Source organism: Hydractinia symbiolongicarpus, chromosome 11 (assembly GCF_029227915.1).
Source record: "Hydractinia symbiolongicarpus strain clone_291-10 chromosome 11, HSymV2.1, whole genome shotgun sequence".
In the NCBI taxonomy this organism is placed as follows: domain Eukaryota; kingdom Metazoa; phylum Cnidaria; class Hydrozoa; order Anthoathecata; family Hydractiniidae; genus Hydractinia; species Hydractinia symbiolongicarpus.
The window spans coordinates 19338329-19364863 of NC_079885.1; the positions used below are offsets into that span (position 1 = coordinate 19338329).

A 26535-nucleotide genomic window follows, 5' to 3' on the forward strand; every position below is an offset into this window, starting at 1 on the left:
AACCTGGCCATTGAAACTTTAAAATAATGTTGTTGTGTTAAGTCGTTGATGGATTTGGTCCAACTAACAGAAAATGAACAATGCACAAACTCAGCATTTTCACTAGCTTCTTCCATGTGTTTAAGAAACCAATACAAATTTTCAATTGCATAATAAAAGTTGAGGAAGCTTTAGAATATGCTTTGGCTCGATTTGTTTGAAGGTTTTTGAGAGACATTCTTTCTCCAATACTTTACTAACAGCCCGATATGTAACTTTGTGCTTTAACAACTTTGAGATCATCATATTGGCCAATGGCGGTGTTTCTGACTTTTAACTCGGCATTTAAGACATGTGAGAAACATTATCTGAAAAAACTTGCACTGAAAGAACGTACGTACAACTGTTAAAGTAGCATTTCAATCGCGAAAATAATAGCATCAGGCATATCCCGTGTTGTCTAGTGGTTAGGATACGGCGCTCTCACTGCCGTGGCCGCCGCACGGGAGAATGCGATTTCACAACATTTCCTATTGGCGAATCTGGCTATTGAAACTTTAAAATAATGTGGTTGTGTTAAGTCATTGATGGATTTGGTCCAACTAACAGAAAATGAACAATGCACAAACTCAGCATTTCCACTAGCTTTTTCCATGTGTTTAAGAAACCAATACAAATTTTCAATTGCATAATAAAAGTTGAGGAAGCTTTAGAATATGCTTTGGGTCGATTTGTTTGAAGGTTTTTGAGAGACATTCTTTCTCCAATACTTTATTAACAGCCCGATATGTAACTTGGTGCTTTAAGAACTTTGAGATCATCATATTGGCCAATGGCGGTGTTTCTGACTTTTAACTCGGCATTTAAGACATGTGAGAAACATTATCTCAAAAAAATTTGCACTGAAAGGACGTACGTACAACTGTTGTAATAGCATTTCAATCGCGAAAATAATAGCATCATGCATATCCCGTGTGGTCTAGTGGTTAGGATCCGGCGCTTTCACCGCCGTGGCCGGGGTTCGATTCCTTGCACGGGAGAATGCGATTGTACAACATTTCCTATTATCGCTTCTGGCCATTGATACATTAAAATAATGTGGTTGTGTTAAGTCATTGATGAATTTGGTCCAACTAACAGAAAATGAACAATGCACAAACTCAGCATTTCCACTAGCTTTTTCCATGTGTTTAAGAAACCAATACAAATTTTCAATTGCATAATAAAAGTTGAGGAAGCTTTAGAATATGCTTTGGGTCGATTTGTTTGAAGGTTTTTGAGAGACATTCTTTCTCCAATATTTTACTAACAGCCCGATATGTAACTTGTTGCTTTAACAACTTTGAGATCATCATATTGGCCAATGGCGGTGTTTCTGACTTTTAACTCGGCATTTAAGACGTGTGAGAAACATTATCTCAAAAAAATTTGCGCTGAAAGGACGTACGTACAACTGTTATAATAGCATTTCAATCGCGAAAAATAAAGCATTATGCATATTCCGTGTGGTCTAGTGGTTAGGATCCGGCGCTCTCACCGCCGTGGCCGGGGTTCGATTCCCCGCACGGGATAATGCGATTGTACAACATTTCCTATTGTCGAACCTGGCCATTGAAACTTTAAAATAATGTTGTTGTGTTAAGTCATTGATGGATTTGGTCCAACTAACAGAAAATGAACAATGCACAAACTCAGCATTTTCACTAGCTTCTTCCATGTGTTTAAGAAACCAATACAAATTTTCAATTGCATATTAAAAGTTGAGGAAGCTTTAAAATATGTTTTGGGTCGAATTGTTTGAAGGTTTTCGAGAGACATTCTTTCTCCAATATTTTTCTATTAGCCCGATATGTAACTTGGTGCTTTAATAACTTTGAGATCATCATATTGGCCAATTGCGGTGTTTTTGACTTTTAACTCGGCATTTAAGACATATGAGAAACATTATCTCAAAAAACTTGCGCTGAAAGAACGTACGTACAACTGTTAAAGTAGCATTTCAATCGCAAAAATAATAGCATCAGGCCTATCCCGTGTTGTCTAGTGGTTAGGATTCGGCGCTCTCACCGCCGTGGCAGGGTTTCGATTCCCCGCACGGGAGAATGCGATTTCACAACATTTCCTATTATCGCTTCTGGCCATTGATACATTAAAATAATGTGGTTGTGTTAAGTCATTGATGAATTTGGTCCAACTAACAGAAAATGAACAATGCACAAACTCAGCATTTCCACTAGCTTTTTCCATGTGTTTAAGAAACCAATACAAATTTTCAATTGCATAATAAAAGTTGAGGAAGCTTTAGAATATGCTTTGGGTCGATTTGTTTGAAGGTTTTTGAGAGACATTCTTTCTCCAATATTTTACTAACAGCCCGATATGTAACTTGTTGCTTTAACAACTTTGAGATCATCATATTGGCCAATGGCGGTGTTTCTGACTTTTAACTCGGCATTTAAGACGTGTGAGAAACATTATCTCAAAAAAATTTGCGCTGAAAGGACGTACGTACAACTGTTATAATAGCATTTCAATCGCGAAAAATAAAGCATTATGCATATTCCGTGTGGTCTAGTGGTTAGGATCCGGCGCTCTCACCGCCGTGGCCGGGGTTCGATTCCCCGCACGGGATAATGCGATTGTACAACATTTCCTATTGTCGAACCTGGCCATTGAAACTTTAAAATAATGTTGTTGTGTTAAGTCATTGATGGATTTGGTCCAACTAACAGAAAATGAACAATGCACAAACTCAGCATTTTCACTAGCTTCTTCCATGTGTTTAAGAAACCAATACAAATTTTCAATTGCATATTAAAAGTTGAGGAAGCTTTAAAATATGTTTTGGGTCGAATTGTTTGAAGGTTTTCGAGAGACATTCTTTCTCCAATATTTTTCTATTAGCCCGATATGTAACTTGGTGCTTTAATAACTTTGAGATCATCATATTGGCCAATTGCGGTGTTTTTGACTTTTAACTCGGCATTTAAGACATATGAGAAACATTATCTCAGAAAACTTGCGCTGAAAGAACGTACGTACAACTGTTAAAGTAGCATTTCAATTGCAAAAATAATAGCATCAGGCCTATCCCGTGTTGTCTAGTGGTTAGGATTCGGCGCTCTCACCGCCGTGGCAGGGTTTCGATTCCCCGCACGGGAGAATGCGATTTCACAACATTTCCTATTGTCGAATCCGGCTATTGAAACTTTAGAATAATGTGGTTGTGTTAAGTCATTGATGGATTTGGTCCAACTAACAGAAAATGAACAATGCACAAACTCAGCATTTCCACTAGCTTTTTCCATGTGTTTAAGAAACCAATACAAATTTTCAATTGCATAATAAAAGTTGAGGAAGCTTTAGAATATGCTTTGGGTCGATTTGTTTGAAGGTTTTTGAGAGACATTCTTTCTCCAATACTTTACTAACAGCCCGATATGTAACTTTGTGCTTTAACAACTTTGAGATCATCATATTGGCCAATGGCGGTGTTTCTGACTTTTAACTCGGCATTTAAGACATGTGAGAAACATTATCTGAAAAAACTTGCACTGAAAGAACGTACGTACAACTGTTAAAGTAGCATTTTAATCACGAAAATAATAGCATCAGGCATATCCCGTGTTGTCTAGTGGTTAGGATACGGCGCTCTCACCGCCGTGGCCGCCGCACGGGAGAATGCGATTTCATAAAATTTCCTATTGTCGAATCTGGCTATTGAAACTTTAAAATAATGTGGTTGTGTTAAGTCATTGATGGATTTGGTCCAACTAACAGAAAATGAACAATGCACAAACTCAGCATTTCCACTAGCTTTTTCCATGTGTTTAAGAAACCAATACAAATTTTCAATTGCATAATAAAAGTTGAGGAAGCTTTAGAATATGCTTTGGGTCGATTTGTTTGAAGGTTTTTGAGAGACATTCTTTCTCCAATACTTTATTAACAGCCCGATATGTAACTTGGTGCTTTAAGAACTTTGAGATCATCATATTGGCCAATGGCGGTGTTTCTGACTTTTAACTCGGCATTTAACACATGTGAGAAACATTATCTCAAAAAAATTTGCACTGAAAGGACGTACGTACAACTGTTATAATAGCATTTCAATCGCGAAAATAATAGCATCATGCATATCCCGTGTGGTCTAGTGGTTAGGATCCGGCGCTCTCACCGCCGTGGCCGGGGTTCGATTCCCCGCACGGGAGAATGCGATTGTGCAACATTTCCTATTATCGATTCTGGCCATTGAAACTTTAAAATAATGTGGTTGTGTTAAGTCATTGATGAATTTGGTCCAACTAACAGAAAATGAACAATGCAGAACCTCAGCGTTTCCACTAACTTTTTCGTCTGTTTAAGAAACAAGTACAAATTTTTAATTTCATAATAAAGGTTGAGGAAGATTTAGAAAATTCTTTGCGTCGAAGTGTTTGAAGGTTTTCGAGAAAAATTCCTTCACCAATATTTTACTAACAGCCCGATAAGTAACTTGGTGCTTTAATAACTTTGAGATCAGCATATTGGCCAATGTCGGCCTTTTTGACTTTTAACTCGGCATTTAAGACATGTGAGAAACAATATCTCAAAAGATTTTTGCTGAAAGAAAGTACGTACAACCGTAAAAATAGCATTTCAATCGCGAAATAAATATCATCATGCATATCCCGTGTTGTCTAGTGGTTAGGATACGGCGCTCTCACCGCCGTGGCCGCCGCACGGGAGAATGCGATTGTACAACATTTCCTATTATCGATTCTGGCCATTGAAACTTTAAAATAATGTGGTTGTGTTAAGTCTTTGACGGATTTGGTCTATCTAACAGAAAATAAACAATGCAGAAAGTCAGCGTTTCCACTAACTTCTTCCGCATGGTTAAAAAACAAGTATAAATTTTCAATTGCATAATAAAAGTTGAGGAAGCTTTAGAAAATGCTTTGGGTCGATTTGTTTAAAGGTTTTCGAGAGACATTCTTTCTCCAATACTTTACTGACAGCCCGATATGTAACTTGGTGCTTTAATAACTTTATGATCATCATATTGGCCAATGGCGGTGTTTCTGACTTTTAACTCGGCATTTAAGACATGTGAGAAACATTATCTCAAAACACTTGCGCTAAAAGGACGTACGTACAACTGTTAAAATAGCATTTCAATCGCGAAAATAATAGCATCATGCATATCCCGTGTGGTCTAGTGGTTAGGATCCGGCGCTCTCACCGCCGTGGCCGGGGTTCGATTCCCCGCACTGGAGATTGCGGTTTCACAACATTTCCTTTTGTCGAATCTGGCCATTGAAACTTTAAAATAATGTGGTTGTGTTAAGTCATTGATGGATTTGGTCCATCTAACAGAAAATGAACAATGCAGAAAGTCAGCGTGTCCACTAACTTCTTCCGCATGATTAAAAAACCAGTACAAATTTTCCATTGCATAATAAAAGTTCGGGAAGCTTTAGAAAATGCTTTGCGTCGAAGTGTTTGAAGGTTTTCGAGTGACATTCCTTCAACAATACTTTACTAACAGCCCGATATGTAACTTTGTGCTTTAACAACTTTGAGATCATCATATTGGCCAGTGGCGGTGTTTCTGACTTTTAACTAGGCATTTAAGACATGTGAGAAACATTATCTGAAAAAACTTGCACTGAAAGAACGTACGTACAACTGTTAAAGTAGCATTTCAATCGCGAAAATAATAGCATCATGCATATCCCGTGTAGTCTAGTGGTTAGGATCCGGCGCTCTCACCGCCCTGGCCGGTGTTCGATTCCCCGCACGGGAGAATGCGATTGTACAACATTTCCTATTGTCGAATCTGGCCATTGAAACTTTAAAATAATGTTGTTGTGTTAAGTCATTGATGGATTTGGTCCAACTAACAGAAAATGAACAATGCACAAACTCAGCATTTTCACTAGCTTCTTCCATGTGTTTAAGAAACCAATACAAATTTTCAATTGCATAATAAAAGTTGAGGAAGCTTTAAAATATGCTTTGGGTCGAATTGTTTGAAGGTTTTCGAGAGACATTCTTTCTCCAATATTTTTCTATTAGCCCGATATGTAACTTGGTGCTTTAATAACTTTGAGATCATCATATTGGCCAATTGCGGTGTTTTTGACTTTTAACTCGGCATTTAAGACATATGAGAAACATTATCTCAAAAAACTTGCGCTAAAAGAACGTACGTACAACTGTTAAAATAGCATTTCAATCGCGAAGTAAATATCATCATGCATATCCCGTGTGGTCTGGTGGTTAGGATCCGGCGCTCTCTTCGCCGTGGCCGGGGTTCGATTCCCCGCACGGGAGAGTACGATTTTACAACATTTCCTATTGTCGAATCTCGCCATTGAAACTTTAAAATAATGTGGTAGTGTTAAGTCATTGATGGATTTGGTCCAACTAACAGAAAATGAACAATGCACAAACTCAGCATTTCCACTAGCTTTTTCCATGTGTTTAAGAAACCAATACAAATTTTCAATTGCATAATAAAAGTTGAGGAAGCTTTAGAATAAGCTTTGGGTCGATTTGTTTGAAGGTTTTTGAGAGACATTCTTTCTCCAATATTTTACTAACAGCCCGATATGTAACTTGGTGCTTTAACAACTTTGAGATCATCATATTGGCCAATGGCGGTGTTTCTGACTTTTAACTCGGCATTTAAGACATGTGAGAAAAATTATCTCAAAAAAATTTGCGCTAAAATGACGTACGTACAACTGTTATAATAGCATTGCAATCGCGAAAATAATAGCATCATGCATATCCCGTGTGGTCTACTGGTTAGGATCTGGCGCTCTCACCGCCGTGGCCGGGGTTCGATTCCCCGCACGGGAGAATGCGATTGTACAACATTTCCTATTATCGATTCTGGCCATTGAAACTTTAAAATAATGTGGTTGTGTTAAGTCATTGATGGATTTGGTCCAACTAACAGAAAATGAACAATGCACAAACTCAGCATTTCCACTAGCTTTTTCCATGTGTTTAAGAAACCAATACAAATTTTCAATTGCATAATAAAAGTTGAGAAAGCTTTAGAATATGCTTTGGGTCGATTTGTTTGAAGGTTTTTGAGAGACATTCTTTCTCCAATATTTTTCTATTAGCCCAATATGTAACTTGGTGCTTTAATAACTTTGAGATCATCATATTGGCCAATTGCGGTGTTTTTGACTTTTAACTCGGCATTTAAGACATATGAGAAACATTATCTCAAAAAACTTGCGCTGAAAGAACGTACGTACAACTGTTAAAATAGCATTTCAATCGCGAAGTAAATATCATCATGCATATCCCATGTGGTCTGGTGGTTAGGATCCGGCGCTCTCTTCGCCGTGGCCGGGGTTCGATTCCCCGCGTGGGAGAGTACGATTTTACAACATTTCCTATTGTCGAATCTGGTCATTGAAACTTTAAAATAATGTGGTAGTGTTAAGTCATTGATGGATTTGGTCCAACTAAGACAAAATGAACAATGCACAAACTCAGCATTTCCGCTAGCTTTTTCCATGTGTTTGAAAAACAAGTAAAAATTTTCAATTGCATAATAAAGGTTGAGGAAGATTTAGAAAATACTTTGCCTCGAAGTGTTTGAAAGTTTTCGAGAGACATTTTTTCACCAATATTTTACTAACATCCCGATATGTAACTTGGTGCTTTAATAACTTTGAGATCAGCATATTGGATAATGCCGGTGTTTCTGACTCTTAACTCGGCATTTAAGACATGTGAGAAACATTATCTGAAAAAACTTGCACTGAAAGAACGTACGTATAACTGTTTAAATAGCTTTTCCATCTCGAAAATAGCATCATTACATCCTGTGTGGTCTAGTGGTTAGGTTCTGGCGCTCTCACTGCCGTGGCCGGGTTCGACTCCCCGCACGGGAGAGTTCGATTTTACAACATTTCCTATTGTCGAATCTGGCCATTGAAACTTTAAAATAATGTGGTTGTGTTAAGTCATTGATGGATTTGGTCCACCTAACAGAAAATGAATATTGCAGAACCTCAGCGTTTCCACTAACTTTTTCGTCTGTTTAAGAAACAAGTACAAATTTTTAATTTCATAATAAAGGTTGAAGAAGATTTAGAAAATTCTTTGCGTCGAAGTGTTTGAAGGTTGTCGAGAGACATTCCTTCACCAATATTTTACTAACAGCCAGATAAGTAAATTGGTGCTTTAATAACTTTGAGATCAGCATATTGGATAATGGCGGTGTTTCTGACTTTTAACTCGGCATTTAAGACATATGAGAAACATTATCTCAAAAAACTTGCGCTGAAAGAACATACGTACAACTGTTAAAATAGCATTTCAATCGCGAAGTAAATATCATCATGCATATCCCGTGTGGTCTGGTGGTTAGGATCCGGCGCTCTCTTCGTCGTGGCCGGGGTTCGATTCCCCGCACGGGAGAGTACGATTTTACAACATTTCCTATTGTCGAATCTATCCATTGAAACTTTAAAATGATGTGGTAGTGTTAAGTCATTGATGGATTTGGTCCAACTAACAAAAAATGAACAATGCACAAACTCAGCATTTCCACTAGCTTTTTCCATGTGTTTAAGAAACCAATACAAATTTTCAATTGCATAATAAAAGTTGAGGAAGATTTAGAAAATTCTTTGCGTCGAAGTGTTTGAAGGTTTTCGAGAGACATTCCTTCACCAATATTTTACTAACAGCCCGATAAGTAACTTGGTGCTTTAATAACTTTGAGATCAGTATATTGGATAATGGCGGTGTTTCTGACTTTTAACTCGGTATTTAAGACATGTGAGAAACATTATCTGAAAAAACTTGCACTGAAAGAACGTACGTACAACTGTTAAAATAGCATTTCAATCGCGAAAATAATAGCATCAGGCATATCCCGTGTTGTCTAGTGGTTAGGATACGGCGCTCTCTTCGCCGTGGCCGGGGTTCGTTTCCCCGCACGGGAGAATGCGTTTTTACAACATTTCATATTGTCGAATCCTGCCTTTGCCACTTTAAAATAATGTGGTGGTGTTAAGTCATTAATGGATTTGGTCCAACTAACAGGAAATGAACAATGCACAAACTCAGCAATTCCACTAGCTTTTTCCATGTGTTTAACCCTATTCGGTCCGGGGTTTTTCGAACATACTATGACCGGGGGGGGGCGGATTCCGCCCCCCCTTAATAACTTTTTATAGGATTGTTCAAATTGAATCAAACTTGGCACACTTATAGTACGTCATAAAAGGAACAAAATGGCGGCAATAAATTTTTGCTTGCGTCAGCACATTTTCTGTGACGTCATCAGAAGCTTGAAAATTGTTAAAAATGCCACTATCTGCTTAAAATATAATTACTTTTGTTCTAGAGCGAATTTTTACATTCTGTTTGAAGTTTCTGAAAGCTAAATAAATTGTTTTTAACATATCTTCCGGTTTTTACATGGATCGAATAAAAAATTGCCAAAAATTGCCCGAAAATCCGTTTCTTCCCAATTTTCGGGTAAAATCCGACAAAATCGGGAAATCGGATTAGTCACGTGTCAAAATTATTCAAAATGATTCTTCTTGACGAAACAAAGTTGTGTAGCAAGTTTCAAGTTCTAAGGATAATCCTAACAGGAGTTATTATATTTTCCCCATTATAAGGATTTCATAGAGATTTTAGGGGTAGTTTCGAGTAATGGCCAATATCTAAGCTTCTGAATGGTATGGGACCTAAAAATTTAGCATGCAGGTGTCTAATAGATAAATGTTGAGACTCAGTAAGTATCATTGCCATATAAGAAAGCAATCAGGAGTTATTAAAAAAAAACCGTCAGGGGGGGCGGAATCAGCCCCCCCCGGACCGAATATGGTTAAGGAGCAAGTACAAATTTTCAATTGCATAATAAAGGTTGAGGAAGACTTAGAAAATACTTTGCCTCGAAGTGTTTGAAAGTTTTCGAGAGACATTCTTTCTCCAAAACTTTACAAACTTTCCGATATGTAACTTGGTGCTTTAATAACTTTGACATCAGCAAATTGGCCAATGGCGGTGTTTCTGACTTTTAACTTGGCATTTAAGACATGTGAGAAACATTATCTGAAAAAACTTGCGCTGAAAGAACGCACGTATAACTGTTTAAATAGCATTTCAATCGCTAAAATAATATCAACATATCCGTGTGGTCTAGTGGTTAGGATCCGGCGCTCTCACCGCCGTGGCCGGGGTTCGATTCCCCGCACGGGAGAATGCGATTGTACAACATTTCCTATTATCGATTCTGGCCATTGAAACTTTAAAATAATGTGGTTGTGTTAAGTCATTGATGGATTTGGTCCAACTAACAGAAAATGAACAATGCACAAACTCAGCATTTCCACTAGCTTTTTCCATGTGTTTAAGAAACCAATACAAATTTTCAATTGCATAATAAAAGTTGAGAAAGCTTTAGAGTATGCTTTGGGTCGATTTGTTTGAAGGTTTTTGAGAGACATTCTTTCTCCAATATTTTTCTATTAGCCCGATATGTAACTTGGTGCTTTAATAACTTTGAGATCATCATATTGGCCAATTGCGGTGTTTTTGACTTTTAACTCGGCATTTAAGACATATGAGAAACATTATCTCAAAAAACTTGCGCTGAAAGAACGTACGTACAACTGTTAAAATAGCATTTCAATCGCGAAGTAAATATCATCATGCATATCCCGTGTGGTCTGGTGGTTAGGATCCGGCGCTCTCTTCGCCGTGGCCGGGGTTCGATTCCCCGCACGGGAGAGTACGATTTTACAACATTTCCTATTGTCGAATCTGGCCATTGAAATTTAAAAATAATGTGGTAGTGTTAAGTCATTGATGGATTTGGTCCACCTAACAGAAAATGAATATTGTAGAACCTCAGCGTTTCCACTAACTTTTTCGTCTGTTTAAGAAACAAGTACAAATTTTTAATTTCATAATAAAGGTTGAGGAAGATTTAGAAAATTCTTTGCGTCGAAGTGTTTGAAGGTTGTCGAGAGACATTCCTTCACCAATATTTTACTAACAGCCCGATAAGTAACTTGGTGCTTTAATAACTTTGATATCAGCATATTGGATAATGGCGGTGTTTCTGACTTTTAACTCGGCATTTAAGACATATGAGAAACATTATCTCAAAAAACTTGCGCTGAAAGAACGTACGTACAACTGCTAAAATAGCATTTCAATCGCGAAGTAAATATCATCATGCATATCCCGTGTGGTCTGGTGGTTAGGATCCGGCGCTCTCTTCGTCGTGGCCGGGGTTCGATTCCCCGCACGGGAGAGTACGATTTTACAACATTTCCTATTGTCGAATCTGGCCATTGAAACTTTAAAATGATGTGGTAGTGTTAAGTCATTGATGGATTTGGTCCAACTAACAGAAAATGAACAATGCACAAACTCAGCATTTCCACTAGCTTTTTTCATGAGTTTAAGAAACCAATACAAATTTTCAATTGCATAATAAAAGTTGAGGAAGCTTTAGAATATGCTTTGGGTCGATTTGTTTGAAGGTTTTTCAGAGGCATTCTTTCTCCAATATTTTACTAACAGCCCGATATGTAACTTGGTGCTTTAACAACTTTGAGATCATCATATTGGCCAATGGCGGTGTTTCTGACTTTTAACTCGGCATTTCAGACATGTGAGAAACATTATCTCAAAAACATTTGCGCTGAAAGGACGTACGTACAACTGTTATAATAGCATTTCAATCGCGAAAATAATAGCATCATGCATATCCCGTGTGGTCTAGTGGTTAGGATCCGGCGCTCTCACTGCCATGGCCGGTGTTCGATTCCCCGCACGGGAGAATGCGATTGTACAACATTTCCTATTGTCGAATCTGGCCATTGAAACTTTAAAATAATGTTGTTGTGTTAAGTCATTGATGGATTTGGTCCAACTAACAGAAAATGAACAATGCACAAACTCAGCATTTTCACTAGCTTCTTCCATGTGTTTAAGAAACCAATACAAATTTTCAATTGCATAATAAAAGTTGAGGAAGCTTTAAAATATGCTTTGTGTCGAATTGTTTGAAAGTTTTCGAGAGACTTTCTTTCTCCAATATTTTTCTATTAGCCGGATATGTAACTTGGTGCTTTAATAACTTTGAGATCCTGATATTGGCCAATTGCGGTGTTTTTGACTTTTAACTCGACATTTAAGACATATGAGAAACATTATCTGAAAAAACTTGCGCTGAAAGAACGTACGTACAACTGTTAAAATAGCATTTCAATCGCAAAGTAAATATCATCATGCATATCCCGTGTGGTCTGGTGGTTAGGATCCGGCGCTCTCTTCGCCGTGGCCGGGGTTCGATTCCCCGCACGGGAGAGTACGATTTTACAACATTTCCTATTGTCGAATCTGGCCATTGAAACTTTAAAATAATGTGGTAGTGTTAAGTCATTGATGGATTTGGTCCAATTAACAGAAAATGAACAATGCACAAACTCAGCATTTCCACTAGCTTTTTCCATGTGTTTAAGAAACCAATACAAATTTTCAATTGCATAATAAAAGTTGAGGAAGGTTTAGAATATGCTTTGGGTCGATTTGTTTGAAGGTTTTTGAGAGACATTCTTTCTCCAATATTTTACTAACAGCCCGATATGTAACTTGGTGATTTAACAACTTTGAGATCATCATATTGGCCAATGGCAGTGTTTCTGACTTTTAACTCGGCATTTAAGACATGTGAGAAACATTATCTCAAAAAAATTTGCGCTGAAAGGACGTATGTACAACTGTTATAATAGCATTTCAATCGCGAAAATAATAGCATCATGCATATCCCGTGTGGTCTAGTGGTTAGGATCCGGCGCTCTCACCGCCGTGGCCGGGGTTCGATTCCCCGCACGGGAGAATGCAATTGTACAACATTTCCTATTGTCGAATCTGGCCATTGAAACTTTAAAATAATGTGGTTGTGTTAAGTCATTGATGGATTTGGTCCAACTAACAGAAAATGAACAATGCACAAACTCAGCATTTTCACTAGCTTCTTCCATGTGTTTAAGAAACCAATACAAATTTTCAATTGCATAATAAAGGTTGAGGAAGATTTAGAAAATACTTTGCCTCGAAGTGTTTGAAAGTTTTCGAGAGACATTCTTTCTCCAATATTTTTCTATTAGCTGGATATGTAACTTGGTGCTTTAATAACTTTGAGATCCTGATATTGGCCAATTGCGGTGTTTTTGACTTTTAACTCGGCATTTAAGACATATGAGAAACATTATCTCAAAAAACTTGCGCTGAAAGAACGTACGTATAACTGTTTAAATAGCTTTTCAATCTCGAAAATAGCATCATTACATCCCGTGTGGTCTAGTGGTTAGGATCCGGCGCTCTCACTGCCGTGGCCGGGTTCGACTCCCCGCACGGGAGAGTACGATTTTACAATATTTCCTATTGTCGAATCTGGCCATTGAAACTTTAAAATAATGTGGTTGTGTTAAGTCATTGATGGATTTGGTCCACCTAACAGAAAATGAATATTGCAGAACCTCAGCGTTTCCACTAACTTTTTCGTCTGTTTAAGAAACAAGTACAAACTTTTAATTTCATAATAAAGGTTGAGGAAGATTTAGAAAATTCTTTGCCTCGAAGTGTTTGAAAGTTTTCGAGAGACATTCTTTCTCCAATATTTTACTAACAGCCCGATATGTAACTTGGTGATTTAACAACTTTGAGATCATCATATTGGCCAATGGCAGTGTTTCTGACTTTTAACTCGGCATTTAAGACATGTGAGAAACATTATCTCAAAAAAATTTGCGCTGAAAGGACGTATGTACAACTGTTATAATAGCATTTCAATCGCGAAAATAATAGCATCATGCATATCCCGTGTGGTCTAGTGGTTAGGATCCGGCGCTCTCACTGCCGTGGCCGGGGTTCGATTCCCCGCACGGGAGAGTACGATTTTACAACATTTCCTATTGTCGAATCTGGCCATTGAAACTTTAAAATAATGTGGTAGTGTTAAGTCATTGATGGATTTGGTCCAACTAACAGAAAATGAACAATGCACAAACTCAGCATTTCCACTAGCTTTTTCCATGTGTTTAAGAAACCAATACAAATTTTCAATTGCATAATAAAAGTTGAGGAAGGTTTAGAATATGCTTTGGGTCGATTTGTTTGAAGGTTTTTGAGAGACATTCTTTCTCCAATATTTTACTAACAGCCCAATATGTAACTTGGTGATTTAACAACTTTGAGATCATCATATTGGCCAATGGCAGTGTTTCTGACTTTTAACTCGGCATTTAAGACATGTGAGAAACATTATCTCAAAAAAATTTGCGCTGAAAGGACGTATGTACAACTGTTATAATAGCATTTCAATCGCGAAAATAATAGCATCATGCATATCCCGTGTGGTCTAGTGGTTAGGATCCGGCGCTCTCACCGCCGTGGCCGGGGTTCGATTCCCCGCACGGGAGAATGCAATTGTACAACATTTCCTATTGTCGAATCTGGCCATTGAAACTTTAAAATAATGTGGTTGTGTTAAGTCATTGATGGATTTGGTCCAACTAACAGAAAATGAACAATGCACAAACTCAGCATTTTCACTAGCTTCTTCCATGTGTTTAAGAAACCAATACAAATTTTCAATTGCATAATAAAGGTTGAGGAAGATTTAGAAAATACTTTGCCTCGAAGTGTTTGAAAGTTTTCGAGAGACATTCTTTCTCCAATATTTTTCTATTAGCTGGATATGTAACTTGGTGCTTTAATAACTTTGAGATCTTGATATTGGCCAATTGCGGTGTTTTTGACTTTTAACTCGGCATTTAAGACATATGAGAAACATTATCTCAAAAAACTTGCGCTGAAAGAACGTACGTATAACTGTTTAAATAGCTTTTCAATCTCGAAAATAGCATCATTACATCCCGTGTGGTCTAGTGGTTAGGATCCGGCGCTCTCACTGCCGTGGCCGGGTTCGACTCCCCGCACGGGAGAGTACGATTTTACAATATTTCCTATTGTCGAATCTGGCCATTGAAACTTTAAAATAATGTGGTTGTGTTAAGTCATTGATGGATTTGGTCCACCTAACAGAAAATGAATATTGCAGAACCTCAGCGTTTCCACTAACTTTTTCGTCTGTTTAAGAAACAAGTACAAACTTTTAATTTCATAATAAAGGTTGAGGAAGATTTAGAAAATTCTTTGCGTCGAAGTGTTTGAAAGTTTTCGAGAGACATTCTTTCTCCAAAACTTTACAAACTTTCCGATATGTAACTTGGTGCTTTAATAACTTTGACATCAGCAAATTGGCCAATGGCGGTGTTTCTGACTTTTAACTTGGCATTTAAGACATGTGAGAAACATTATCTGAAAAAACTTGCGCTGAAAGAACCTACGTATAACTGTTTAAATAGCATTTCAATCGCTAAAATAACATCAACATATCCCGTGTGGTCTAGTGGTTAGGATCCGGCGCTCTCACCGCCGTGGCCGGGGTTCAATTCCCCGCACGGGAGAATGCAATTGTACAACATTTCCTATTATCGATTCTGGCCATTGAAACTTTAAAATAATGTGGTTGTGTTAAGTCTTTGATGGATTTGGTCGAACTAACAGAAAATGAACAATGCACAAACTCAGCATTTCCACTAGCTTTTTCCATGTGTTTAAGAAACCAATACAAATTTTCAATTGCATAATAAAAGTGGAGAAAGCTTTAGAATATGCTTTGGGTCGATTTGTTTGAAGGTTTTTGAGAGACATTCTTTCTCCAATATTTTTCTATTAGCCCGATATGTAACTTGGTGCTTTAATAACTTTGAGATCATCATATTGGCCAATTGCGGTGTTTTTGACTTTTAACTCGGCATTTAAGACATATGAGAAACATTATCTCAAAAAACTTGCGCTGAAAGAACGTACGTACAACTGTTAAAATAGCATTTCAATCGCGAAGTAAATATCATCATGCATATCCCGTGTGGTCTGGTGGTTAGGATCCGGCGCTCTCTTCGCCGTAGCCGGGGTTCGATTCCCCGCACGGGAGAGTACGATTTTACAACATTTCCTATTGTCGAATCTGGCCATTGAAACTTTAAAATAATGTGGTAGTGTTAAGTCATTGATGGATTTGGTCCAACTAAGACAAAATGAACAATGCACAAACTCAGCATTTCCACTAGCTTTTTCCATGTGTTTAAAAAACAAGTAAAAATTTTCAATTGCATAATAAAGGTTGAGGAAGATTTAGAAAATACTTTGCCTCGAAGTGTTTGAAAGTTTTCGAGAGACATTCTTTCACCAATATTTTACTAACATCCCGATATGTAACTTGGTGCTTTAATAACTTTGAGATCAGCATATTGGATAATGCCGGTGTTTCTGACTCTTAACTCGGCATTTAAGACATGTGAGAAACATTATCTGAAAAAACTTGCACTGAAAGAACGTACGTATAACTGTTTAAATAGCTTTTCAATCTCAAAAATAGCATCATTACATCCCGTGTGGTCTAGTGGTTAGGATCCGGCGCTCTCACTGCCGTGGCCAGGTTCGACTCCCCGCACGGGAGAGTACGATTTTACAACATTTCCTATTGTCGAATCTGGCCATTGAAACTTTAAAATAATGTGGTTGTGTTAAGTCATTGATGGATTTGGTCCACCTAAAAGAAAATGAATATTGCAGAACCTCAGTGTTTCCACTAACTTTTTCGTCTGTTTAAGAAACAAGTACAAATTTTTAATTTCATAATAAAGGTTGAGGAAGATTTAGAAAATTCTTTGCGTCGAAGTGTTTGAAGGTTGTCGAGAGACATTCCTTCACCAATATTTTACTAACAACCCGATAAGTAACTTGGTGCTTTAATAACTTTGAGATCAGCATATTGGATAATGGCGGTGTTTCTGACTTTTAACTCGGCATTTAAGACATGTGAGAAACATTATCTGAAAAAACTTGCACTGAAAGAACGTACGTACAACTGTTAAAATAGCATTTCAATCGCGAAAATAATAGCATCAGGCATATCCCGTGTTGTCTAGTGGTTAGGATACGGCGCTCTCTTCGCCGTGGCCGGGGTTCGTTTCCCCGCACGGGAGAATGCGTTTTTACAACATTTCATGTTGTCGAATCCTGCCTTTGCCACTTTAAAATAATGTGGTTGTGTTAAGTCATTAATGGATTTGGTCCAACTAACAGGAAATGAACAATGCACAAACTCAGCAATTCCACTAGCTTTTTCCATGTGTTTAAGGAGCAAGTACAAATTTTCAATTGCATAATAAAGGTTGAGGAAGACTTAGAAAATACTTTGCCTCGAAGTGTTTGAAAGTTTTCGAGAGACATTCTTTCTCCAAAACTTTACAAACTTTCCGATATGTAACTTGGTGCTTTAATAACTTTGACATCAGCAAATTGGCCAATGGCGGTGTTTCTGACTTTTAACTTGGCATTTAAGACATGTGAGAAACATTATCTGAAAAAACTTGCGCTGAAAGAACGCACGTATAACTGTTTAAATAGCATTGCAATCGCTAAAATAACATCAACATATCCCGTGTGGTCTAGTGGTTAGGATCCGGCGCTCTCACCGCCGTGGCCGGGGTTCGATTCCCCGCACTGGAGAATACGGTTTCAAAACATTTCCTATATTCGAATCTGGCCATTGAAACTTTAAAATAATGTGGTTGTGTTAAGTCATTGACGGATTTGGTCTATCTAACAGAAAATAGACAATGCAGAAAGTCAGCGTTTCCACTAACTTTTTCCGCATGGTTAAAAAACAAGTATAAATTTTCAATTGCATAATAAAAGTTGAGGAAGCTTTAGAAAATGCTTTGGGTTGATTTGTTTGAAGATTTTCGAGAGACATTCTTTCTCCAATACTTTACTGACAGCCCGATATGTAACTTGGTGCTTTAATAACTTTGAGATCAGCATATTGGCCAATGGCGGCCTTTTTGACTTTTAACTCGGCATTTAAGACATGTGAAAAACAGTATCTCAAAAGATTTTTGCTGAAAGAAAGTAAGTACAACTGTAAAAATAGCATTTCAATCGCGAAATAAATATCATCATGCAGATCCCGTGTGGTCTAGTGGTTTGGATCCGGCGCTCTCTTCGCCGTGGCCGGGGTTCGATTCCTCGCACGGGGGAATGCGATTTTACAACATTTCCTATTGTCGAATCCTGCCTTTGCCACTTTAAAATAATGCGGTGGTGTTAAGTCATTGATGGATTTGGTCCAACTAACAGAAAATGAACAATGCAGAACGTCAGCGTTTCCACTAACTTCTTCCGCATGATTAAAAAACAAGTACAAATTTTCAATTGCATAATAAAAGTTGAGGAAGCCTTAGAAAATGCTTTGGGTCGATTTGTTTGAAGGTTTTCGAGAGACATTCTTTCTCCAATACTTTTATGACAGCCCGATATGTAACTTGGTGCTTTAATAACTTTATGATCATCATATTGGCCAATGGCGGTGTTTCTGACTTTTAACTCGGCATTTAAGACATGTGAGAAACATTATCTCAAAAAACTTGCGCTAAAAGGACGTACGTACAACTGTTAAAATAGCATTTCAATCGCGAAAATAATAGCATCATGCATATCCCGTGTGGTCTAGTGGTTAGGATCCGGCGCTCTCACCGCCTTGGCGGGTTCGACTCCCCGCACGGGAGAATACGATTTTACAACATTTCCTATTGTCAAATCTGGCCATTGAAACTTTAAAATAATGTGGTTCTGTTAAGTCATTGATGGATTTGGTCCATCTAACAGAAAATGAATAATGCAGAACCTCAGCAATTCCACTAACTTTTTCGTATGTTTAAGAAACAAGTACAAATCTTTAATTGAATAATAAAAGTTGAGGAAGGTTTAGAAAATTCTTTCGTCGAAGTGTTTGAAGGTTTTCGAGAGACATTTTTTCACCAATATTTTACTAACAGCCCGATAGGTAACTTGGTGCTTTAATAACTTTGAGATCAGCATATTGGCCAATGGCGGCCTTTTTTACTTTTAACTCGGCATTTAAGACATGTGAGAAACAGTATCTCAAAAGATTTTTGCTGAAAGAAAGAACGTACAACTGTAAAAATAGCATTTTAATTGCGAAATAAATATCATCATGCATATCCCGTGTGGTCTAGTGGTTAGGATCCGGCGCTCTCTTTGCCGTGGCCGGCCTTCGATTCCCCGCACGGAAGAATGCGATTTTACAACATTTTCTATTGTGGAATCCTGCCTTTGCTACTTTAAAATAATGTGGTAGTGTTAAGTCATTGATGGATTTGGTCCAACTAACACAAAATGAACAATGCACAAACTCAGCATTTCCACTAGCTTTTTCCATGTGCTTAAAAAACAAGTACAAATTTTCAATTGCATAATAAAGGTTGAGGAAGATTTAGAAAATACTTTGCCTCGAAGTGTTTGAAAGTTTTCGAGAGACATTCTTTCTCCAAAACTTTACTAACATCCCGATATGTAATTTAGTGCTTTAATAACTTTGAGATCAGCATATTGGATAATGCCGGTGTTTCTGACTTGTAACTCGGCATTTAAGACATGTGAGAAACATTACCTGAAAAAACCTGCACTGAAAGAACGTACGTATAACTGTTTAAATAGCATTTCAATCGCGAAAATAACATCATCATATCCCGTGTGGTCTAGTGGTTAGGATCCGGCGCTCTCACCGCCGTGGCCGGGGTTCGATTCCCCGCACTGGAGAATGCGGTTTCACAACATTTCCTATTATCGAATCTGGCCATTGAAACTTTAAAATAATGTGGTTGTGTTAAGTCATTGATGGATTTGGTCCAACTAACAGAAAATAAACCATGCACAAACTCAGCATTTCCACTAGCTTTTTCCATGTGTTTAAGAAACCAATACAAATTTTCAATTGCATAATAAAAGTTGAGGAAGCTTTAGAATATGCTTTGGGTCGATATGTTTTAAGGTTTTCGAGAGACATTCTTTCTCCAATACTTTACTAACAGCCCGATATGTAACTTGGTGCTTTAATAACTTTGAGATCATCATATTGGCCAATGACGGTGTTTCTGACTTTTAACTCGGCATTTAAGACATGTGGGAAACATTATCTCAAAAAACTTGCACTAAAAGGACGTACGTACAACTGTTAAAGTAGCATTTCAATTGCGAAAATAATAGCATCATGCATATCCCTTGTGGTCTAGTGGTTAGGATCCGGCGCTGTCGCCGCCGTGGCCGGGGTTTGATTCCCCGCACGGGAGAATGCGATTTTACAACATTTCCTATTGTCGAATCTGGCCATTGAAATTTTAAAATAATGTGGTTGTGTTAAGTCATTGATGGATTTGGTCCAACTAACAGAAAATAAACAATGCACAAACTCAGCATTTCCACTAGCTTCTTTCCATGTGTTTAAGAAACCAATACAAATTTTTAATTGCATAATAAAGGTTGAGGAAGACTTAGAAAATACTTTTCCTCGAAATGTTTGAAAGTTTTCGAGAGACATTCTTTCTCCAAAACTTTACTAACATCCCGATATGTAACTTGGTGCTTTAATAACTGTGAGATCATCATATTGGCCAATGGCGGTGTTTCTGACTTTTAACTCGGCATTTAAGACATGTAAGAAACATTATCTCAAAAAACTTGCGCTGAAAGGACGTACGTACAACTGTTAAAATAGCATTTCAATGGCGAAAATAATAGCATCATGCATATCCCGTGTGGTCTAGTGGTTAGGATCCGGCGCACTCACCGCCGTGGCCGGGGTTTGATTCCCCGCACGGGAGAATGCGATTTTACAACATTTCCTATTGTCGAATCTGGCCGTTGAAGCTTTAAAATAATGTGGTTGTGTTAAGTCATTGATGGATTTGGTCCAACTAACAGAAAATGAACAATGCACAAACTCAGCATTTCCACTAGCTTTTTCCATGTTGTTAAGAAACCAATACAAATTTTCAATTGCATAATAAAAGTTGAGGAAGCTTTAGAATATGCTTTGGGTCGAATTGTTTGAAGGTTTTCGAGAGACATTCTTCCTCCAATTATTTACTAACAGCCCGATATGTAACTTGGTGCTTTAATAACTTTGAGATCATCATATTGGCCAATGGCGGTGTTTCTGCCTTTTAACTCGGCATTTAAGACATGTGAGAAACATTATCTCAAAAAACGTGCGCTGAAAGGACGTACGTACAACTGCTAAAATAGCATTTCAATCGCAACAATAATAGCATCATACATATCCCGTGTGGTCTAGTGGTTAGGATCCGGCTCTCTCACCGCTATGGCCGGGGTTCGATTCCCCGCACGGCAGAATGCGATTTTACAACATTTCCTATTGTCGAATCTGGCCGTTGAAGCTTTAAAATAATGCGGTTGTGTTAAGTCATTGATGGATTTGGTCCAACTAACAGAAAATGAACAATGCACAAACTCAGCATTTCCACTAGCTTTTTCCATGTGTTTAAGAAACCAATACAAATTTTCAATTGCATAATAAAAGTTGAGCAAGCTTTAGAATATGCTTTGGGTCGAATTGTTTGAAGGTTTTCGAGAGACATTCTTCCTCCAATATTTAACTAACAGCCCGATATGTAACTTGGTGCTTTAATAACTTTTAGATCATCATATTGGCCAATGGCGGTGTTTCTGACTTTTAACTCGGCATTTAAGACATGTGAGAAACATTATCTCAAAAACGTGCGCTGAAAGGACGTACGTACAACTGTTAAAATAGCATTTCAATCACGATAATAATAGCATCATGAATATCCCGTGTGGTCTAGTGGATAGGATCCGGCGCTCTCACCGCCGTGGCCGGGGTTCGATTCCCCGCACTGGAGAATGCGGTTTCACAACATTTCCTATTATCGAATCTGGCCATTGAAACTTTAAAATAATGTGGTTGTGTTAAGTCATTGATGGATTTGGTCCAACTAACAGAAAATAAACCATGCACAAACTCAGCATTTCCACTAGCTTTTTCCATGTGTTTAAGAAACCAATACAAATTTTCAATTGCATAATAAAAGTTGAGGAAGCTTTAGAATATGCTTTGGGTCGATATGTTTTAAGGTTTTCGAGAGACATTCTTTCTCCAATACTTTACTAACAGCCCGATATGTAACTTGGTGCTTTAATAACTTTGAGATCATCATATTGGCCAATGACGGTGTTTCTGACTTTTAACTCGGCATTTAAGACATGTGGGAAACATTATCTCAAAAAACTTGCACTAAAAGGACGTACGTACAACTGTTAAAGTAGCATTTCAATTGCGAAAATAATAGCATCATGCATATCCCTTGTGGTCTAGTGGTTAGGATCCGGCGCTCTCTTCGCCGTGGCCGGCCTTCGATTCCCCGCACGGAAGAATGCGATTTTACAACATTTTCTATTGTGGAATCCTGCCTTTGCTACTTTAAAATAATATGGTAGTGTTAAGTCATTGATGGATTTGGTCCAACTAACACAAAATGAACAATGCACAAACTCAGCATTTCCACTAGCTTTTTCCATGTGCTTAAAAACAAGTACAAATTTTCAATTGCATAATAAAGGTTGAGGAAGATTTAGAAAATACTTTGCCTCGAAGTGTTTGAAAGTTTTCGAGAGACATTCTTTCTCCAAAACTTTACTAACATCCCGATATGTAATTTGGTGCTTTAATAACTTTGAGATCAGCATATTGGATAATGCCGGTGTTTCTGACTTGTAACTCGGCATTTAAGACATGTGAGAAACATTACCTGAAAAAACCTGCACTGAAAGAACGTACGTATAACTGTATAAATAGCATTTCAATCGCGAAAATAACATCATTATATCCCGTGGGGTCTAGTGGTTAGGATCCGGCGCTCTCACCGCCGTGGCCGGGGTTCGATTCCCCGCACTGGAGAATGCGGTTTCACAACATTTCCTATTGTCGAATCCGGCCATTGAAACTTTAAAATAATGTGGTTGTGTTAAGTCATTGATGGATTTGGTCCAAGTAACAGAAAATAAACAATGCACAAACTCAGCATTTCCACTAGCTTTTTCCATGTGTTTAAGAAACCAATACAAATTTTCAATTGCATAATAAAAGTTGAGGAAGCTTTAGAATATGCTTTGGGTCGATATGTTTTAAGGTTTTCGAGAGACATTCTTTCTCCAATACTTTACTAACAGCCCGATATGTAACTTGGTGCTTTAATAACTTTGAGATCATCATATTGGCCAATGACGGTGTTTCTGACTTTTAACTCGGCATTTAAGACATGTGGGAAACATTATCTCAAAAAACTTGCACTAAAAGGACGTACGTACAACTGTTAAAGTAGCATTTCAATTGCGAAAATAATAGCATCATGCATATCCCTTGTGGTCTAGTGGTTAGGATCCGGCGCTGTCGCCGCCGTGGCCGGGGTTTGATTCCCCGCACGGGAGAATGCGATTTTACAACATTTCCTATTGTCGAATCTGGCCATTGAAATTTTAAAATAATGTGGTTGTGTTAAGTCATTGATGGATTTGGTCCAACTAACAGAAAATAAACAATGCACAAACTCAGCATTTCCACTAGCTTCTTTCCATGTGTTTAAGAAACCAATACAAATTTTTAATTGCATAATAAAGGTTGAGGAAGACTTAGAAAATACTTTTCCTCGAAATGTTTGAAAGTTTTCGAGAGACATTCTTTCTCCAAAACTTTACTAACATCCCGATATGTAACTTGGTGCTTTAATAACTGTGAGATCATCATATTGGCCAATGGCGGTGTTTCTGACTTTTAACTCGGCATTTAAGACATGTAAGAAACATTATCTCAAAAAACTTGCGCTGAAAGGACGTACGTACAACTGTTAAAATAGCATTTCAATGGCGAAAATAATAGCATCATGCATATCCCGTGTGGTCTAGTGGTTAGGATCCGGCGCACTCACCGCCGTGGCCGGGGTTTGATTCCCCGCACGGGAGAATGCGATTTTACAACATTTCCTATTGTCGAATCTGGCCGTTGAAGCTTTAAAATAATGTGGTTGTGTTAAGTCATTGATGGATTTGGTCCAACTAACAGAAAATGAACAATGCACAAACTCAGCATTTCCACTAGCTTTTTCCATGTTGTTAAGAAACCAATACAAATTTTCAATTGCATAATAAAAGTTGAGGAAGCTTTAGAATATGCTTTGGGTCGCATTGTTTGAAGGTTTTCGAGAGACATTCTTCCTCCAATATTTTACTAACAGCCCGATATGTAACTTGGTGCTTTAATAACTTTGAGATCATCATATTGGCCAATGGCGGTGTTTCTGCCTTTTAACTCGGCATTTAAGACATGTGAGAAACATTATCTCAAAAAACGTGCGCTGAAAGGACGTACGTACAACTGTTAAAATAGCATTTCAATCGCGATAATAATAGCATCATGAATATCCCGTGTGGTCTAGTGGATAGGATCCGGCTCTCTCACTGCCATGGCCGGGGTTCGATTCCCCGCACGGCAGAATGCGATTATACAACATTTCCTATTGTCGCATCCTACCTTTGCCACTTCAAAATAACGTGGTTGTGTTAAGTCATTGATGGATTTGGTCCAACTAACAGAAAATGAACAGTGCACAAACTCAGCAATTCCACTAGCTTTTTCCATGTGTTTAAGAAACAAGTACAAATATTCAATTGCATAATAAAGGTTGAGGAAGACTTAGAAAATAATTTGCCTCGAAGTGTTTGAAAGTTTTCGAGAGACATTCTTTCTCCAATACTTTACTAACATCCCAATATGTAACTTGGTGCTTTAATAACTTTGAGATCATCATATTGGACAATGGCGGTGTTTCTGACTTTTAATTCGGCATATAAGACATGTGAGAAACATTATCTCAAAAAATGTGCGCTGAAAGGACGTACGTACAACTGTTAAAATAGCATTTCAATCGCGACAATAATAGCATCATGCATATCCCGTGTGGTCTAGTGGTTAGAGTCCGGCTCTCTCACCGCCATGGCCGGGGTTCGATTCCCCGCACGACAGAATGCGGTTTCACAACATTTCCTATTGTCGAATCTGGCTATTGAAACTTTAAAATAATGTGGTTGTGTTTAGTCATTGATGGATTTGGTCCATCTAACGGAAACTGAACAATGCAGAAAGTCAACGTTTCCACTAACTTTTTCCGCATGATTAAAAAACAAGTACAATTTTTCAATTGCATAATAAAAGTTGAGCAAGCTTTAGAAAATGCTTTGGGTCGATATGTTTGAACGTTTTCGAGAGACATTCTTTCTCCAGTACTTTACTAACAGCCCGATATGTAACATGGAGCTTTAATAACTTTGAGATCATCATATTGGCCAATGGCGGTGTTTCTGACTTTTAACTCAGCATTTAAGACATGTGAGAAACATTATCTCAAAAAACTTGCGCTGAATGGACCTACGTACAACTGTTAAAATAACATTTCAATGGCGAAAATAATAGCATCATGCATATCCCGTGTGGTCTAGTGGTTAGGATCCGGCGCTCTCACCGCCGTGGCCGGGGTTCGATTCCCCGCACGGGAGAATGCGATTTTACAACATTTCCTATTGTCGAATCTGGCCAATAAAACTTTAAAATAATGTGGTTTTGTTAAGTCATTGATGGATTTGGTCCAACTAACAGAAAATGAACATTGCACAAACTCAGCATTTCCACTGGCTTTTTCCATGTGTTTAAGAAACCAATACAAATTTTCAATTGCATAATAAAAGTTGAGGAAGCTTTAGAATATGCTTTGGGTCGAATTGTTTGAAGGTTTTCGAGAGACTTTCTTCCTCCAATATTTTACTAACAGCCCGATATGTAACTTGGTGGTTTAATAATTTTGAGATTATCATATTGGCCAATGACGGTGTTTCTGCCATTTAATTCGGCATTTAAGACATGTGAGAAACATTATCTCAAAAAACATGCGCTAAAAGAAGGTACGTGCAACTGTTAAAATAACATTTCAATCGCTAAAATAACATTAGCATGAACCGTGTGGCCTAGTGGTTTGGATGCGGCGCTCTCACCGCCGTGGCCGGAGTTCGATTCCCCGCACTGGGGAATACGGTTTCACAACATTTCCTATTGTCGAATCTGGCCATTGAAACTTTAAAATAATGTGGTTGTGTTAAGTCATTGATGGATTTGGTCCATCTAACAGAAAATGAACAATGCAGAAAGTCAGCGCGTCCACTAACCTTTTCCGCATGATTAAAAAACAAGTACAAATATTCAATTGCATAATAAAAGTTGAGGAAGCTTTAAAAAAGGCTTTGGGTCGAATTATTTGAAGGTTTTCAAGAGACATTCTTTCTCCAATATTTTACTAACAGCCCGATATGTAACTTGGTGCTTTAATAACTTTGAGATCATCATATTGGCCAATGGCGGTAATCTGACTTTTAACTCGGCATTTAAGACATGTAAGAAACATTATCTCAAAAAACTTGCGCTGAAAGAACGTACGTGTAACTCTTTAAATAGCATTTCAATCTCGAAAATAATATCAGCATTCATATCCCGTG

The 26535-nt window shown here is 37.9% G+C and overlaps 19 non-coding genes across 19 annotated transcripts; all 19 read left to right on the top strand.

The window, feature by feature from the left end:
• Nucleotides 1-1478: 1478 nt before the first annotated feature.
• On the top strand, nucleotides 1479-1550 carry Trnae-cuc (transfer RNA glutamic acid (anticodon CUC)). Its single transcript has one exon. It is a non-coding gene; the product is annotated as a tRNA-Glu (tRNA).
• Nucleotides 1551-2539: 989 nt separating this feature from the next.
• Trnae-cuc (transfer RNA glutamic acid (anticodon CUC)) lies at nucleotides 2540-2611 on the top strand. Its single transcript has one exon. It is a non-coding gene; the product is annotated as a tRNA-Glu (tRNA).
• Nucleotides 2612-4118: 1507 nt separating this feature from the next.
• Trnae-cuc (transfer RNA glutamic acid (anticodon CUC)) lies at nucleotides 4119-4190 on the top strand. The gene has a single exon. It is a non-coding gene; the product is annotated as a tRNA-Glu (tRNA).
• A 975-nt stretch (nucleotides 4191-5165) lies between these two features.
• Trnae-cuc (transfer RNA glutamic acid (anticodon CUC)) lies at nucleotides 5166-5237 on the top strand. The gene has a single exon. It is a non-coding gene; the product is annotated as a tRNA-Glu (tRNA).
• A 988-nt stretch (nucleotides 5238-6225) lies between these two features.
• Trnae-cuc (transfer RNA glutamic acid (anticodon CUC)) lies at nucleotides 6226-6297 on the top strand. Its single transcript has one exon. It is a non-coding gene; the product is annotated as a tRNA-Glu (tRNA).
• Nucleotides 6298-6756: 459 nt separating this feature from the next.
• Nucleotides 6757-6828, top strand: Trnae-cuc (transfer RNA glutamic acid (anticodon CUC)). Its single transcript has one exon. It is a non-coding gene; the product is annotated as a tRNA-Glu (tRNA).
• Nucleotides 6829-10138: 3310 nt separating this feature from the next.
• On the top strand, nucleotides 10139-10210 carry Trnae-cuc (transfer RNA glutamic acid (anticodon CUC)). The gene has a single exon. It is a non-coding gene; the product is annotated as a tRNA-Glu (tRNA).
• A 458-nt stretch (nucleotides 10211-10668) lies between these two features.
• On the top strand, nucleotides 10669-10740 carry Trnae-cuc (transfer RNA glutamic acid (anticodon CUC)). Its single transcript has one exon. It is a non-coding gene; the product is annotated as a tRNA-Glu (tRNA).
• A 1518-nt stretch (nucleotides 10741-12258) lies between these two features.
• Trnae-cuc (transfer RNA glutamic acid (anticodon CUC)) lies at nucleotides 12259-12330 on the top strand. Its single transcript has one exon. It is a non-coding gene; the product is annotated as a tRNA-Glu (tRNA).
• A 459-nt stretch (nucleotides 12331-12789) lies between these two features.
• Nucleotides 12790-12861, top strand: Trnae-cuc (transfer RNA glutamic acid (anticodon CUC)). Its single transcript has one exon. It is a non-coding gene; the product is annotated as a tRNA-Glu (tRNA).
• Nucleotides 12862-13844: 983 nt separating this feature from the next.
• Nucleotides 13845-13916, top strand: Trnae-cuc (transfer RNA glutamic acid (anticodon CUC)). The gene has a single exon. It is a non-coding gene; the product is annotated as a tRNA-Glu (tRNA).
• Nucleotides 13917-14375: 459 nt separating this feature from the next.
• On the top strand, nucleotides 14376-14447 carry Trnae-cuc (transfer RNA glutamic acid (anticodon CUC)). The gene has a single exon. It is a non-coding gene; the product is annotated as a tRNA-Glu (tRNA).
• Nucleotides 14448-15425: 978 nt separating this feature from the next.
• Nucleotides 15426-15497, top strand: Trnae-cuc (transfer RNA glutamic acid (anticodon CUC)). Its single transcript has one exon. It is a non-coding gene; the product is annotated as a tRNA-Glu (tRNA).
• A 2038-nt stretch (nucleotides 15498-17535) lies between these two features.
• On the top strand, nucleotides 17536-17607 carry Trnae-cuc (transfer RNA glutamic acid (anticodon CUC)). The gene has a single exon. It is a non-coding gene; the product is annotated as a tRNA-Glu (tRNA).
• Nucleotides 17608-19647: 2040 nt separating this feature from the next.
• Nucleotides 19648-19719, top strand: Trnae-cuc (transfer RNA glutamic acid (anticodon CUC)). Its single transcript has one exon. It is a non-coding gene; the product is annotated as a tRNA-Glu (tRNA).
• Nucleotides 19720-20708: 989 nt separating this feature from the next.
• Nucleotides 20709-20780, top strand: Trnae-cuc (transfer RNA glutamic acid (anticodon CUC)). Its single transcript has one exon. It is a non-coding gene; the product is annotated as a tRNA-Glu (tRNA).
• A 987-nt stretch (nucleotides 20781-21767) lies between these two features.
• On the top strand, nucleotides 21768-21839 carry Trnae-cuc (transfer RNA glutamic acid (anticodon CUC)). The gene has a single exon. It is a non-coding gene; the product is annotated as a tRNA-Glu (tRNA).
• A 2044-nt stretch (nucleotides 21840-23883) lies between these two features.
• Nucleotides 23884-23955, top strand: Trnae-cuc (transfer RNA glutamic acid (anticodon CUC)). The gene has a single exon. It is a non-coding gene; the product is annotated as a tRNA-Glu (tRNA).
• Nucleotides 23956-25473: 1518 nt separating this feature from the next.
• On the top strand, nucleotides 25474-25545 carry Trnae-cuc (transfer RNA glutamic acid (anticodon CUC)). Its single transcript has one exon. It is a non-coding gene; the product is annotated as a tRNA-Glu (tRNA).
• Nucleotides 25546-26535: the final 990 nt, after the last annotated feature.